Here is a 15,127-nt window from a genome sequence, read left to right on the forward strand (position 1 = left end):
AAACGACCCTCCAAAGGTCCAGTCACTTTTTGGCATGGTAGACCTACCTGTCTGAGGATCCATGATCTCCAGATCCTTCCTGGCTGCCAAGCTTAACAGTGTCCTCCCCAAAATGTGGCCCCGAGATCGCTTTGGGTGTTCGTTTGTTTGTTTTGGGTTTTTTCGTCGGGGCAGTGGGGGTTAAGTGACTTGCCCAGGGTCACACAGCTAGTAAGTGTCAAGTGTTCGAGGCCGGATTTGAACTCAGGTCGTCCTGAATCCAGGGCTGGTGCTTTATCCACTGCAGTGCCACCTAGCTGCCCCACAACGCTCTGGGTGTGATGTGACCCAGTCGGTGGTGGGATGTTCCCTTCGCCGTGAACAGAATGCCTGCTGCTGTCTGTTCTGTTGTGTGTTGGGGTTCAGTTGGCACTCCTAGAGAGAGATTCCTGGCTCCCCAGGCACTGTTGGTCCCTGACTAGTGAGGGCGTGAATGGAGTTTCCCTGATCCCACTAATTTTGCCAACATTTACATTTAGATGAGCTTTTAAGAAAGGGTGAAAATGGGGCCATTTTCTTTTCTTTGGGATGAAACTCTGTAGTTGACTTAAAAGTAAATCTTAGACTGTAAAAGTTTCATTTTAATAAGATGCAAATGGCTTAGTTTTGAGAGTTCCCCATGAAGTTCTCGATTAAAAATTCTATTCTCTATCTCATAGACTAGCATGTTGAGGTTACCTATTTTATTCCAGCCTTGTGAGAAATTGTCAGTGTTGATGATTTTCTGGGTTTTAAAATGAGATCAGTATTGGATTCCAAGAACCCCAGTCTTGGGGCCAAAACCCAAATGTTGCTCATTTGGAGAATGATTATGAGGGTCAGAGTTGAAAGAGAGGCCATCTCGCCCAAGGACGTTAGGTGACCTGTCCAGGGTCACACAGTGAGGAAATGCCAGAGATGAGATTTGAACTCAGGTCCTTGGTCTCCAGAGCCCACCTTTAGTAGATTTAGGGCTGAATGAGCCCATGGAGATCATCTCGTCCAAGCCCCTTATTTTATCGATGAGGACCTTTCAAACAGAGGCTGGATAACCACTTCTCAGGGACATCGGAGAAAGAATTCTTTTAAAAATTAATTTTAGGGGGCAGCTAGATGGCACAGTGGTTAAAGCACTAGCCCTGGATTCAGGAGTACCTGAGTTCAAATCCGGCCTCAGACACTTGACACTTACTAGCTGTGTGACCCTGGGCAAGTCACTTAACCCCCATTGCTTGCAAAACAAACAAACAAACAAACAAAAATTAATTTTATTTTTAATTGTCAGGCAGTTATTTTTCACCTCTCTTTCTCCAACTGAAAAAGGAAAAGAAAAAGGAAACCCTTGTAACAGACGTGCATAGCCAAGAAAAACAGATTTCTGCATCAGCCCGGTCTAACATGGGATATGTTGCCATCAAGCTGTGCCGTGGATAGAGGGTGGGACTTTGAGTCAGGAAGACCTGAATTCAAATCCTAGGAATGAGCATCTCCTTTTCCCAGGGTCTCAACCTCACCCCTCCATGATTATAGGCCCCCAAACCCTGCCGTCTGGACCGTTACCCACATCACTAGTGATTTACCTACCATGGCCTAGCTGGAGGGGATGGCTTTCGCTCTTCTTCCTGTGTGCATCATCTCTCAGCCTTGCCCTCCTAGACCCCGGTGCTAAGAAGAGGCATTGGGCTTGCCAGCTGGTGGCATGGATGAAGTTGGGCTTTTTTTTGGCTGCATATATCATTTCCCAATCCATTATAATGATTTCTCTGTCCTCAAGGTGAGGCACCAGCAGGGAGTGTGTGTGTGTGTGTGTGTGTGTGTGTGTGTGTGTGTGTGTGACTGTGTGTGTGTGCGTGTGACTGTGTGTGTGTGTGTGTGTGCGTGTGACTGTGTGTGTGTACACGTGCGCGCGCGCCTTTGGGCCAGCACACCCTGGAAACCAAGGGGCCACTGGGGCCGAGTGTCCTGTGGGTGGCTTTGCTTCCAATGCAGCTACGCCAGTAGGGCCTGGACACATGAAGTACCATCTTGCTCCATGAGGATCATATTCAGAGACATGCTTTGTGGTCTGCTCATAAGGTGGGCTACGGCGCTTCTTTATCATAGCTTACAGAATGATGCTTTTTCCTCTCTGTATTTTCCCTCCCTCCAAAAAAATAAGGTCTTGGCAGAGTGGGTAAGAATGGTGGACATAGTGTCAGAAAGACCCGAGTTCAAATCCTGTCTCAGACACTTCCTGTATGACACTGGGCTTAACCTCCATTTGTCTCAGTTTTCTCATTTCTAAGGATCAAATGAGCTAATGTGTGGTGCTTTGCAAACATGAAAAGGCTACGAAAATGCTCACCGTTGCTCTTAGTTCTTTTTGCCCCCTAAAAGTGGTGTTTTGATTATTTTACAAAGACTCTGCACAATTCTTCTTCTCACTGCTCTCTCTGATGTGGAGGCGGTCTTGCATCCTCCTGGCCTTTATCCACGGCAGCTTGGTTTTCCCAAGTCCCAGATCATAGGTTTAACTATGGAGGAGCCCTAGAGATAGACCTCCTGAGGAGGAGACTGAGGTCCATAGTGGGTCAGCAAATCACCTGATGTCCAACAGAGCCTAAACAGCAGACCTGTGTGTGGTTTTTAGGCCCTGAAAAGGACCTTGAGGGGTCATCTGGCCCAGCTCTCTCATTTTACAGTTGGGGAAACTGAGACCCAGAAGGTGAAGTCACATGCCCAGTGTCCACTGCTGGTCAGTGACAAAGGTAGGCTTCTAGCTATTTCCTTTGACTCCAGAGCATTTCCTCTACCCAGTTTTCTTGGCTATCATTTTTTTTTTTTTGTAAGGCAATTGGGGTTAAGTGACTTGCCCAGGGTCACATAGCTAGTAAGTGTCAAATGTCTGAGGCTGGATTTGAACTCAGGTCCTCCTGAATCCAGGGCCGATGCTTTATCCACTGCGTCACCTGGCTGCCCCTTTGGCTGTCATTCTTAACCCGAAAGCATCCCATCCCCCTCCAGTGTTTGTACCAAAGAAGGGGGTGCCAAGTCTGGGCTGGTGGTGGTCTGCGTCTCTCCTTTCAAAGATGAGCTTCCCTAAAGTTGGGAGGAGTGCTTCCCGAGCCGAGTCACAGGGAGGCGATGCTTTTTTAGCCGTGGAAACTCTCTACTGGGTCTCAAAGGGGTTTTGGTTTGCGTTGGCCCAGATGGAGGACTGTTTGGCTCCTGGAAGTGTGGGTCTGTGATGCCGGAACAAAGACGGGTCAGAGCCTCCCACCTTCTTTTTCCCTCCCCCTTTCCCCGCCTGCACCATTGTTCTATGACATAAACAATTAGCAGGGCCACAGGAAGCAGCCCAGCATCTGGGGCCCCAGTTGGGTTCTGGAGCCCCATGGGCAGCATCGGGGCCATTCCGGAGGATCCTGTGCTTTGCAGTTAATGGGTCAACGGTGCCTTGGATGGTGAGAGGCCCGCCATGGGCTCATTCCACTTTTCCCTTTTTGGTCCTCGGACCTCCAGCTGGCAGGATGGCCTGAAGAAAAAGAAGAAGGGCAGGAGAGGGAGGAGGAGTGTGGAAGAGAACGTCCCTTCCTGGCCAGCGGAGTCTATGTGTGCTGAGGAGCTGTACTTGATACCAGTTTATAAAGAGGGTGTGTGCCTGATGCGCATTTCGAGAGAGGACGTGTGCCCCATACCCGTCTGGGGAGAGCACACGTACCCGATGCAGGTTTCTTTCGAGGAAGTGTACCCCCCACCAGCTGCCGAAGACAAGAGCCCGACGACGCCAGCTGTGGAGGATGTGTGCCCGATGCCGGCTGCCGAGGAGACGGCCATCGCCATCTCGTCCTCGGTAAGCTGCTGCCTTGCTCCTCACCAACAGGGCTGGCGGTCTCTCGCTGCATCTCCCTCTTCTGCCTTCTCCTTCCTCGTAGCCGATGGAATACCAGCTTGTCCTTCCCTAAGCCTGCCTGAGAGGAGGGTCAAGGCTACAGGGAGGAGCTCCTAACACTTGCTGTTGAACGTGGGCACCTTCCTACATGCCCCTCCATGGGTATTACTTTCCTCATGTCTATAATGAGGTGGTGGGATTAGGTGACCTCTCAATTTCTTCCCAGCCTTCCATTTTGAATCCAAATACCAAACATAACAATGTTATATGAAGAGCTCGAGGAGAAAAAAAATGATGGTCTGTTCTATGACCTATCACCTCTTCTCCTTCACTGACTTAATGAATTGATACAGATTTATTAAGCGCCTACTATCAGTCAATCGATCAACATTTATGAAGCACCTGCTAGGTGCCAGCACAGTGCCAAGTTCTGGGGCACAACTCTTTGTAATGGTGTTCTCTGCTCAAGGTTTTTCTTCTTTCTCTTTGGATCAGGGTCAGTGTGCTAGAACAGAAACTCACCCCACAGGGATGTAATTGGATGCTAATAATTAGGGGGATCTTGGAATTTGGCGAACGTTGCTCCTTGCTATCCTCAGGTCTGAAGGCAGACAAAAACTAGTTGTGGTTTTGTTTTGTTTTGTTTTGTTTTTTTAACCCTGGCCATCTCTGACTTGTTTAACACTGAGATAGAACATTCTGTTTAAGTTGCCATGATCCTTAAGTTGTACCGTGGGGTTGTGGGAGAGAAGGCAGGTCTTGGGGCTGGGGTGGCCTGGGTGATAGCTATGGGCTGTTTGGCCTTGGAAAAGGTCGCTTAACCTCTCAGAGTCCTCAGGCAGCTCTATAAGCCTGGAAGTTACAGGTGCTTATCAACTTTGGGTGGGGGGAGGCATTTCCTCATCAATGGAATAACAGGTTTAACCCCCCACTCCCCATCTCTCTACCCATCCCCGCCCAAAATTATAAGTTTGATTCAGCGGAATTTTGCAGAGGAATGGGTCCTTCAAAGTCAGAATGAGTGGATGTGGAAAAGATAGCTATTGCACCCACGCGTCTACTGTGCCTCAGTTTCCTCAACCATAAAAGAAGGAGGTTGGATGAGATAAGCTGTGAGGTCCCTTCCGGAAGACCTGGATTTGAATGACAGTTCTTGGAAAGGTCATCGAACATCTTCCTCCTCTTTAAAATGGAGACGATCATCTCCGTCAGGATTGTCTGAGTACAGAAAATGGTAAAGCCCCCAGGGAGCAGCTGTTGTCACCGCACATCCTCTACTTCCCCGTGTTCTCCACTCCATAGAAGAGGGACCTGCTGCTCTTCTCATCAGTCCCTTCTGAGGCTGCTGTCCCTCTGTGTCCTGACCACAGCTGGGCTCTCCTACACTGAGGGCCTTCCAGTTGACTGATTTAGGCAAATTCTCCGTTGTGTTCTCCCTTCCCTGCCACCTCCTTTCTTCCCCCTTAGGAAGATGGCACATATACATTGTGCCCTTAAACTCTTTCCTTTACCAATCAAAGATTATGAATTCTATTTTTGTGTAATTCTCTTAACTCCTTTTCACATCCCCTGTGTTCTCCAACTCTTGGCAGGTTGTCAAAGGAAGAATCTCATCTTGCCCCTCTCCCTTTTATTTTCCTCTTATATTTGGTGAAGGATGTCTCCAACCTTGGCTGATGAGTTGCAAAGGGTCTATGTTTAATTCCTAGCGTTGCCGCGGCATTTGTTTATTGTGAGCTAGCCTGGGACCCAGCTAGCCTGGGTTTTTTTTGTGGGGAATGTGTTCCAGTTTTGAAAGTGACCGATGGTTGTGTCTTGAACTTCATGAGGAAGAAGGTGGACGGAGCAGTCATCTCATTGATTCAGGAACCCTAAGGAGGATTTTCTCCAAAATTGTGCTTTTGTTGTCAGTTTTGGGTCCACTCAGAGGTTTCCTCTTACCTTTCAAATGATGTGCTTAGGAAATGAGTGTTTATTTTTAGGGTTTTAGTCTTTTAGGGTTTAGTTGTATTTAATTCCTTCAAATATCAAGTGTGTGAAAGATCCTAGAGATGCAAAGATGAAATAAATATGTGTAGCTCCCCTCCCCTCAGGAAGCTTACAGTCTAGAAAAGGAGGAGAGTAAGTATGAGAGGAGAGAAAATGGGCACCGTGGGGATTTCAGAGGAAGATGATCTTACTGTTAGCAGCTGAAGGAAAAGTGTCATCGTGGTGGTGTTGGGGATGAGATGGTCTTTGAGAATGGTAGAGATTTCAACAGAAGAGACAGGCAAGCAGGGGCAGGTTGGGAAACCCCCTCAGGTGCTAAGTTCCTGGAGGGCTTGTGTCTTTGTAACATTCCAGTGCCTAGCCCAGTGTTTGGCACATAGTAGGCACTCAATAATTGATTGATGATTGATGAGGTTTGGAAGGTAGAGCTAGCAAAGGTCTGGGGAGAAGAGGCCTTGGTGAGAGCCCGGATGAGGAATGTGTGAATGAAAAGGCGTTTAAAACAAAGTCTTGTCATGTGCCAAGAGCTGGAAATATACCTTGCAAAAGCAGGGAGCATGCATTCTGATTTGGGGGCTCTTTTTTGTGCTGTGGAATCCATGGGTGGGCTGGGGACCCTCTGGGCCTCTTCCCCAAATCACGTTTTCAAATGCATAAAATTCCAAGGAAACCAATTATGTTGAAATAGCTAAAAAATAAGCTCATGACCCTGGATTAAGAATCCAAGCTCTAACAGTTGGAAAAAGCAGCCCATGTCATAGACGAGGCCCCACAAGTCAAATGCCTTAATGTCAAGTTTCACAGGTGAAGTGGCAAGGTTGATCCTGAGTCCCAGGTATTCTGCCTCCAAACTTTTCTTCCCTTGCTCGGCAGATCGCAGCCCGATCACAGAGGGCCTTCAGGGTCTTTGTGAAGAATTCCTACTCTATTTGGTGGGCACTGGAGAGTAACTGAAGGCCCTGCAGTTGAAGAATGAATTATCTTGTAGGAAGGTGCCTCCGGTAGCTTCCTTTCGGGGGTGGGGGGGGGGGAGATGGGAGTCAGGGGACCATTTTACAGGGCCCAGACTCACTTCCATTGCCCCAGCAAGGGTAGAAGTGAGTGTCCCTGTGGCAGAGATAACTCCCAAGGTGGCGTGGGCAGGACTTGGCAGCTGTGATTGGTTGTGGAGGAAGGGATGATCGGTAGATAAGGCCTGAATTCAGAGCCTGGGTGACTGGGAAAACGGGCTTCTGGCCACCAAGTGAAGTCAGGAAGTTGAAGGAGATAGGCAGGTTTGCAGTAGGGAGGGAGAAATGATGAGCATTGTTCGGGACGTGCTGTTTGGGGTATCAGCCTCTCTAGGTATTTCGCAGGTGGCTGGAGATGATGCTCTGGGGAAGACATTAGAGCTATGTAAGTTAGGAGTCACCCATGTATGGTAGAGTAGCTGACCCCATGGGACCCCAGCCGAATGTCGGGCTGGACTGGGCTGGGTGGGCTCTTTTCCCTGCATGACTTGGGTAAGCTGTTTGACCTCAGTGGGCCTCAGTTCTTACCCCAGAATGTAGTTGGGCCCCTTTCAGCCCTAGACCTCGGAATCTGGAGGCTGGGAAAACTCTGGAGCTTGGCAGGAACTTGATTAAAGCAGAATTGGGAGATATTTAACAGAATAAAGAATATAACACGACAGAGATGATGTTACTCTGGTTTTCTAAGCCACTGGGCAGGTGGGCATCTGTTTGATCAGAGCTTGAAGTCATGGATGTCGCAGACTGTGGGGGTGGGAGTGTAAGGAGAGAGGAAAGGGGGACCTTGGGAGTCTCACAGGGTGGGTGGAAGAAGAGCAGCCACTGAGGGAGCGGCCAGAGAAGTGGGAGGAGACCATGACTTTTGTCAATGGTGCCCGGGGTCTGCTCCCTTTGGAATTCTTCAGGTGAATGGGACGTTTGTCCCCTCTTCTAATCATATTAGATGCTGCTCTGTGAAGTCCTTGGGTCCCCAGCACGATTCCAAGTGGAAGCCCCGTCATCCTGATGTGCGCCTGTTGTGTCTCTGTGCTGCAGCGTTTCGGTCTGAAGTTGACACCAGGGTCACAGTTAGGAAGTGGTTAGATGAGGAAATGAGTCAAAGCCTAAACGACTTGGCCAGAATCCCTCATGTCTAAGTGTCTCTTGTGGGATTGAAGCCAGGGATGCCTGACTCCAGGTCCCAGGGGACTTGGGCTGCCCTTGGGGAAAGGGGGGGTGTGTTTCACAAGGGGTGATCTGCTCAGTTCCCTTTCCCCAGCTCTTGGCTGGTGACTGAGGGTGTACCACCAGGCTGAAGGAGACACCCCTGGGGGCTTCCTGAAGAAGCAAGGATTAGATGGGTGAGTTAGGAGCCATGTTGATACAACCTTGGAAACTAAGGTCCAGGTCTTCAGATGGATAGGATAGAAGAGGAAGCATGAGGTTGTGTAGAGGGTTAGTCTTAGACCCAGGAAGTGGCTTCTAGTCCCTTCTCTGACATATACTGATTCTTGTTGCCCCTGGGCAAATCACTCAACCTCTCATTGCCCTATAAAACCCCGAATTGGCAGGCAGCACCCCAGGTTGATTGGTAGAGGGAGTTTCCACACTAGGAATTCTCCATAAGAGATGAAATTAGCCCCCCTTCCCGCACCCCCAAAAAGCAAAATCCCCAAATCCCTGATGTTGTCATACCATTGAGGAGGATTATCAATCAGTCAATAGAACTTATTGTGTACAGTGTGCAAAACACAGAGCAGAGATGTGTGTTTAGGGCCCTTACCCTCTTCGGAACCTCAGAGAGCCCACTGAATCTGCCTCAGTTTTCTCATGTGTATAATCACAATCGTGTTACTGCTTGGGCAGCCTACCTCGTAGAGTTGTGGGGGGATGGTCAAGTGTACCTCTTAATCACAAGAGGCCGGAGACTCGGGGAACCCCTCGGAATTGGTTACAGTGAATAAGGTCACATGGATGTAGGTCCAGAGGAAGGTGTTGACCGTGGGGGCAGTAGGGGCAGAAGGTCAGAGACACCAGCAGGAGGGAGAACTGGACGGCCAGGCAGGGACAGGGATAGCCTGCCGCCCAGCGCTGCATCCCACAGGACTGGGGAATGGTCTTTGCTTCCCAGCTTTAGTTACTGTAGCCAAGGGCCCTGGGGCATTTCGGGGATTGCTGACTGGCTAACATTCCTCACCTCATTTCTGGGGATTGAGACCATGGCCTCAAACTGTCTCTGGCAGCAGCTTTTTATTTTTTCCTGTTAGAGAGGAGAGCTTGTTATCCTTCTGACACCTTTTCCTTGCTTTGTTAATGTGTGTCTGCCAAAACGCAGTGTAAAAAGACGTCGTCTGCTCTAAGTGGGGAAGTGTTTTGTGCTGTTAGTGGTGAGCACAGAATGCTCCGAGATGCTGCAACTTTTGTTCCGTCTCAACACTTGACCTGGTTTTTAGCTTTGCCTCCTTTGGCATCAACTAACTAGATGGAGAGGCAGCTAGTGCCATGCTTGACAAGAAGCTTATTGCAGGAAAGGACTACTGCATCTTCTCTACCTTTTCCCATCTGTCCCTTCCTTCCTTCCTTCCTTCCTTCCTTCCTTCCTTCCTTCCTTCCTTCCTTCCTTCCTTCCTTCCTTCCTTCCTTCCTTCCTTCCTTCCTTCCTTCCTTCCTTCCTTCCTTCCTTCCTTCCTTCCTTCCTTCCTTCCTTCCTTCCTTCCTTCCTTCCTTCCTTCCTTCCTTCCTCCCTCACTCCCACTCTCCCTCTGTTTTTTCCTTTCTCCCTTCCACAACCATCACAAGCACCTTCTATGTACAGAGTAATGCTGGGGAAGAAGCAATATGTAGATAAGGCAAAGTCCCCACCCTCCCAGAACTTAGAGTCTCGATAGGTCAGAGACATCCCACAGCTTCCACCGTCACTCAGACTATTGGGTGATGAGCCCAGTGTCCGGAGAGGTCCCTGCCCCTCTCCTGGCTTTCCTTTTTGGCCTCAGAATAGCTTTCACAGAATCTGGCATCCATCGCCATGTAAATGTCTCGGCCTCACGGAGGCTCCCGTATGTCCTCCCTCCTATGTTGTTCTTGGCCTTTTCTTTGTCCCTAGTCGGAGCTGAAATCCTTTTTCTGCTGCGTAATGAGGCAAAGGCTTCCAGCTTGTAAATAAAAAAGCATGATGTAGTTGGAGAGGTCTCACAGATTGTTCCTTTTATGCTATCAGGCCAATAAATAATTTATACCTGAGACAATCATCTGCGTAATCCGAGTTAAGGGGATATAGGATTAAAGGGATGGCTGTAGTTCAAGGCAGCCCTGCTGCATGGTTGATTGCTGTTGCTATTGATTAAAAGAAAATCACGCTAATAATCTAGTCCTTGTTTTCAGGGTCTGTTTTAGTGTCCCCGAGTGAAATTTCCAACAAATCGACCAGATGTCTCGTCCTTTTAAGAAATTTCATTTTTTTTTATCTTGTGCCTTTGCAAGTTTGGGTTTTTCCTCTTATGCATAAAACATGAGGAAATTTTTAATGATGAAAAAGGTGGTTCTCTCCCCACTACCACCCCCTTTGAAAGTCCTTGATTCCTAAAGGAAAATAATTTTTTAGCTAATACCACAGCCTCATTAAGGATTGAAAAGTGGGAAGGGATAGCACATTTTCCCTGAGCAGTAGAATCTCAAAAGATTAATCTGGCGGCATCTTAAAAACCCTAAATACATTGAATTTAGTGCTTCATCATTTCATTCTATAGCCACTACTGATCTAATTCAAAATACCCCCTGGCTTTTTGGGTCAGTCTGTTGGGTGATTTATTGATTTCTACCTCATGCCAGCCGATAGAATCCTTGGAAGTTTTAGGGTCTTTGAAATGGTTAGGAGCGTACAAGAAAGGAGGTTGAAATGGAAGTAGATGGTATTGTAATATGGATTCTCAAGGTGAGGGGCCAGTCTTCTCCAGCTGTGGCTTGGACCTTGGAAGGGCCTCTCGAGGTACCTGTCACCCAAGTAGAGGTGGAGTAGAGGTAGTGGGAGAACACAGGATGGCATTAGTGAAAAGTCCCAAAGAAACTGGGAATTACAGTAGTTGTTTTTCAGTTGTGTCTGACTCTGTTAACCCTATTTGGGGTTTTCTTGGCAAGGATACTGCAGTGGTTTGCCATTTTCTTCTCCAGCCCATTTTACAGATGAGGAAACTGAGGCAAACAGGGTGAAGTGACTTGCCCAGGGTCACACAGCTGGTAAGCATTTGAGTCTGGATTTGAACTCAGGTCTTTCTAATAGGCCTAGTGCGTTATCTACTGTGCCACCTAGCTGCCCTTAAGTTGCACAGGGGACAGGAAAGTGTGTGTAACAATACAGCAGTTTCATGGTATCTCCTGGGAACCCCCAGGTCAGGTTGAGGTGGGGAAAGCATTCACAGAACCACTTTTTCCTGAGAGCCTATTACATTAAGTCACTCTGTAAGGTGCTGTGAGGGGCACAAAACAGTAACTTCCTTCAAGCTGCTGTTAGCGATCTAGTAAGAGAGATAGAAGATGGATGTAAAGACTCTTCGAAAACAGATTTCAGGTGGTTCAGCAAAATGACAGGCAAGATTTCTGTGCCCTGAGTCTTTAGAATGAAGTTCTGACAACATGATTTTAAGTTTTCCTAGTGGGGGATGATACCATTAACATTATCATTATTATTATGGGAGGCATCTACAAAGATCAATGTGGCCACCTAAGGGAGCTCTCACGTATGCTCATATTTTTTAAAGGAGATATTGAAGGGGTGGGCAAGGGCACAGAACCTAGGAAGGATTTGGAAAAGTGAAAGAGAACTGTGAAAAGAGCGTTTCAGAGGCTGATGTTCAAAATGAGCCAGGACTGTTAAGGACACAAACAAGAATTTAAAAGGTATTTTCAGAACAAGGAAAGGGACAAACCTGTTGGGGGGGGGCAGCTCTTTCAGTGTCGATGTGTGATAGAAATAGTTTATTTCTCTATGGGAGTCAGTGATTTAAAACACTCTTTCCTTTAACAACAACAACTAGGTTAGATCTACCCCGTTCTAACTCGTCCCCACGTCTGTGATAAAATAATGGGATTTAGCAGATACTCAAAGGCCCACCTGGAGATTAATCTAAACTGATTGAATTAAGTGAGAGTGATTGACTGCTGATTAGCTTACTTCAAGTTAACTTCAAGTAAGCACACCTGGCTGGCCCTTAAGAAGGTATTGTTCTCAGAAGCTAAAGACTTTGAACTTAACTTGAGACCACCTTCAAGTCCAGTGAACCAATGGATTTGGATGATGCTAGCCCATCAGCTTGAAGCAGTGTGTAAGGACCTCCCATGCTCTGGACCTATAAAAAAGCTTCCACACTCAGTTTGAGGGGAGTTCGTGATTGAAGCAGGCTCGTGGTGGAGGACTTGAGGAAGAACCTGACCAGGCTGGAACTCTAGGCTAGATAGACCTTTTCTTAACTTTCTAAACTCCATGTGAATACTTGGTATGCTTTAATAAATGCTTAATGCCCAAAGACTGGTGCTAAAGCTTCTAATTTCAGGCAACCACACATTTAGATTTTAAACATCACACGTCTGTTCTCACAATATGATACTGTGTTTCCGTTTTCTCTTCAGTTTCCTAAGAATAACGTTGTTCATCTGACAAGTGTTTATTAAATGGTTATAGAGTGCCGTACCTACGGCTTTTCCTCCTTCTCGGGATTGCTGGATTGACGAGTGCAGAGATATTGTCAGTATGGTGGCTCTGGATTTTGGCGAAGTGTTTGACAGTGTCTCACTCAGTGCACTGGGGGATGGCTGGACAGGGCCACAGAACAAACTTGTCACGTGTCTTGATCGATTTTATCCTGTTAACGCATGTGGTTGATTACCGGGGGTTTTCCCTCCCTTTTTGGTTTGGGATTCGGTCCATGTTGGGTCCTGTTATTGGCTCCCTGGAAGTTGTTGTAATTGTAGCCTCGCTGGTGATGGTTTAAGCCCTTGTCGATTGGAATCAGTCAGGGCAGTTGTGAGAGGGAAGAAAACCCCTTTGATAACTGGAAGGTGCCTTCTGGTTTATCCTTCACAGTGACTTGAACAACAATCATTTCTCATCCCATTTTTATGGGGCTTGAAGGTTGGTCAAAGGCTTCCTCCCATCAGCCTTTGAGGTGGCTGGTCCAAATATCTGATCATTCGCCCTATGTTGCAGAGGAGGCCGCTGAGCCTCAGACCCACCTGGACAATCTGCCTCCTGCTACTGCCCGAGCTCCCTGGGGAATGAACAAGCAGCCGCTCAGGTGCGGGCCCTGTGCATCCCCTGTGCATCCCCCGCCGGCCCTCCCCGCTGCCTGACGAATTGTCTTGTGCTCCAAAACCCGACTTCCTCTTGTTTAGGAGAGAAGGTCTGGAGTCATCCGGCCACTGTCTGGACCAGACCCACCTTGATCACATCTCCTTTGGCTCTCTTACTGGAAGCCCGCTTTGGCTCCGGTCCGACTGGTCTTGCCTCCCTGCCTTGGGCTTTCCCGGCTCGGGGCCCAAGGTCTTCCCCTCTCCCCCTTTTTGTGCCCTTCCCTCCCAGCGCTTTCCTCACCGTCTCCCCATCTCTGAAGGCCCAGGTGGAGTTCCTCCTCCTCCTCCCTGCCACCCTCTCTCCAGCCCATCTCAGAGCCCTCCCTCCCTCCTTCTGACACCTTCCCCTCCAACTTAGTGCCCCTGACCCACTCGCCCACTGGGCATTTTGAATCTCAAAGGCGAAAGCTGGGAGACCTTGGATATCCATTGATTTAGAAGTGGAAGGGACCTTAGAGGCCAGCTAATCCACCGTCCTTTTTCAGACGGGGAAACTGAGGCCCAAGGGGTTAAGTTTGCTCGCTTAAGTCACACAGGTGCAAACTCCCGCACTCTTTCCATTGTGCCATATTGTCTTCATCCCTGGCATGGTCGTTCAAGGGCAAAATAGAGGGGCAAATGACGATGAGGGTAAGGACACATGCAGAGCTTTTAAAATTGGCAAAGGTCTATTATATTATACACCTATGTGATCACCTAGCAATAGATGCCTGTCTGTTACATAGAATATATAAAGACAATATATGTCTGTTATATAGCAAGCACAGACACACATATATATATAGATCTTGTGCAATGTATCACATCTAATGCAACCCATTATACATACGTATATATGTCTATATATTTAGGTACATACACATATGTGCATATAGACATGTCACACACATGCATTGTAACACACCCGTTGTGTATAAGTACATGTGTACACATTAATGTAATAGACATGCATTATAGCATGCGATATAATGTGCACACATGTATGAGGTACATGTTTGTATATTATCATATACATCTATATATCAATGTCCTTTGATTCTCAGAAGGGCCCTGGAAGATAGATGCTATTATTATCCCATTTCATAGATGAAGATGAGAAGTGACTGGCCTAAGGTCACACAAAGTTGTACATTGTAGACTTGGAATTTGAACCCAAGTCCTCAGACCCCTAACGCAGGGCTCTCTTTGATGTACTCTGCTACTCTGCTGCCCTGCGCTTCCTTCCAAGTGTGATCCCCCATCTCCCTCTTTTCTTTTGTAATTTGCTCACAACTCTTGCCATTGTGACCCTGAGCAGGCCCTTTGCTTTTTCCAGTTCTTAGTCCCCTTGTCTCTACAACAAGGGCCTGGAACTAGGTGTCTCCTTGCCTGGCTTCAGAAGCAAAGCAGAGGACAGTCAGGGCTTCGGACAAGCAGTCCACCTCTGCCCAGGGAGAATCCTGCATGACAACAACAGTGGGAACTGACATTCCTCTAGATTTTCAGTTTTCAACGAGCTTCCTATATATTGTCTCATTTGAGCTTCAGAGCATCCTGGGGATTGGGGATGGGAGTGTCATTGTTATCCCCATTTAGCAGAGGGAGGTTAAATGACCTTGTATAAGGTCACAGCCCAGTAAACGTCTGAGGCAGAATTCAAACTCGGGTCTCCCTGACTTTTGAGCTTTCCCACTCCCATCCTGGCTCCTCAGCCATGTATTAAAGGTGTCAGCTGGTAAAAGTGCCTGGCAGGTGGGTAGACTGTCACCAAACTCATGCCTCCGATGTTCTTTAAGATCTGAGCAGTGGGAATTGGCTGCCACAATGCTGGAAAGTCTGTGTAGTGAACAGGAGCGAGGTCCCACTTTGACCGTGGGAGGGAGAAGCTGCGTCCTCTCTGTGCTAGTCTGAAGGCAGATAGGCTCAGCAATCTGTCAAA

General features: G+C 47.8%; 1 protein-coding gene across 2 annotated transcripts in view; it reads left to right on the plus strand.

Annotated features, from left to right (window-relative positions):
* Positions 1-15,127, plus strand: part of OSBPL10 (oxysterol binding protein like 10) — a 233,233-nt gene that overhangs the window by 160,792 nt on the left and 57,314 nt on the right. The window lies entirely within an intron of this gene.

Source organism: Dromiciops gliroides, chromosome 5 (genome assembly GCF_019393635.1).
Source record: "Dromiciops gliroides isolate mDroGli1 chromosome 5, mDroGli1.pri, whole genome shotgun sequence".
Classification (NCBI taxonomy): domain Eukaryota; kingdom Metazoa; phylum Chordata; class Mammalia; order Microbiotheria; family Microbiotheriidae; genus Dromiciops; species Dromiciops gliroides.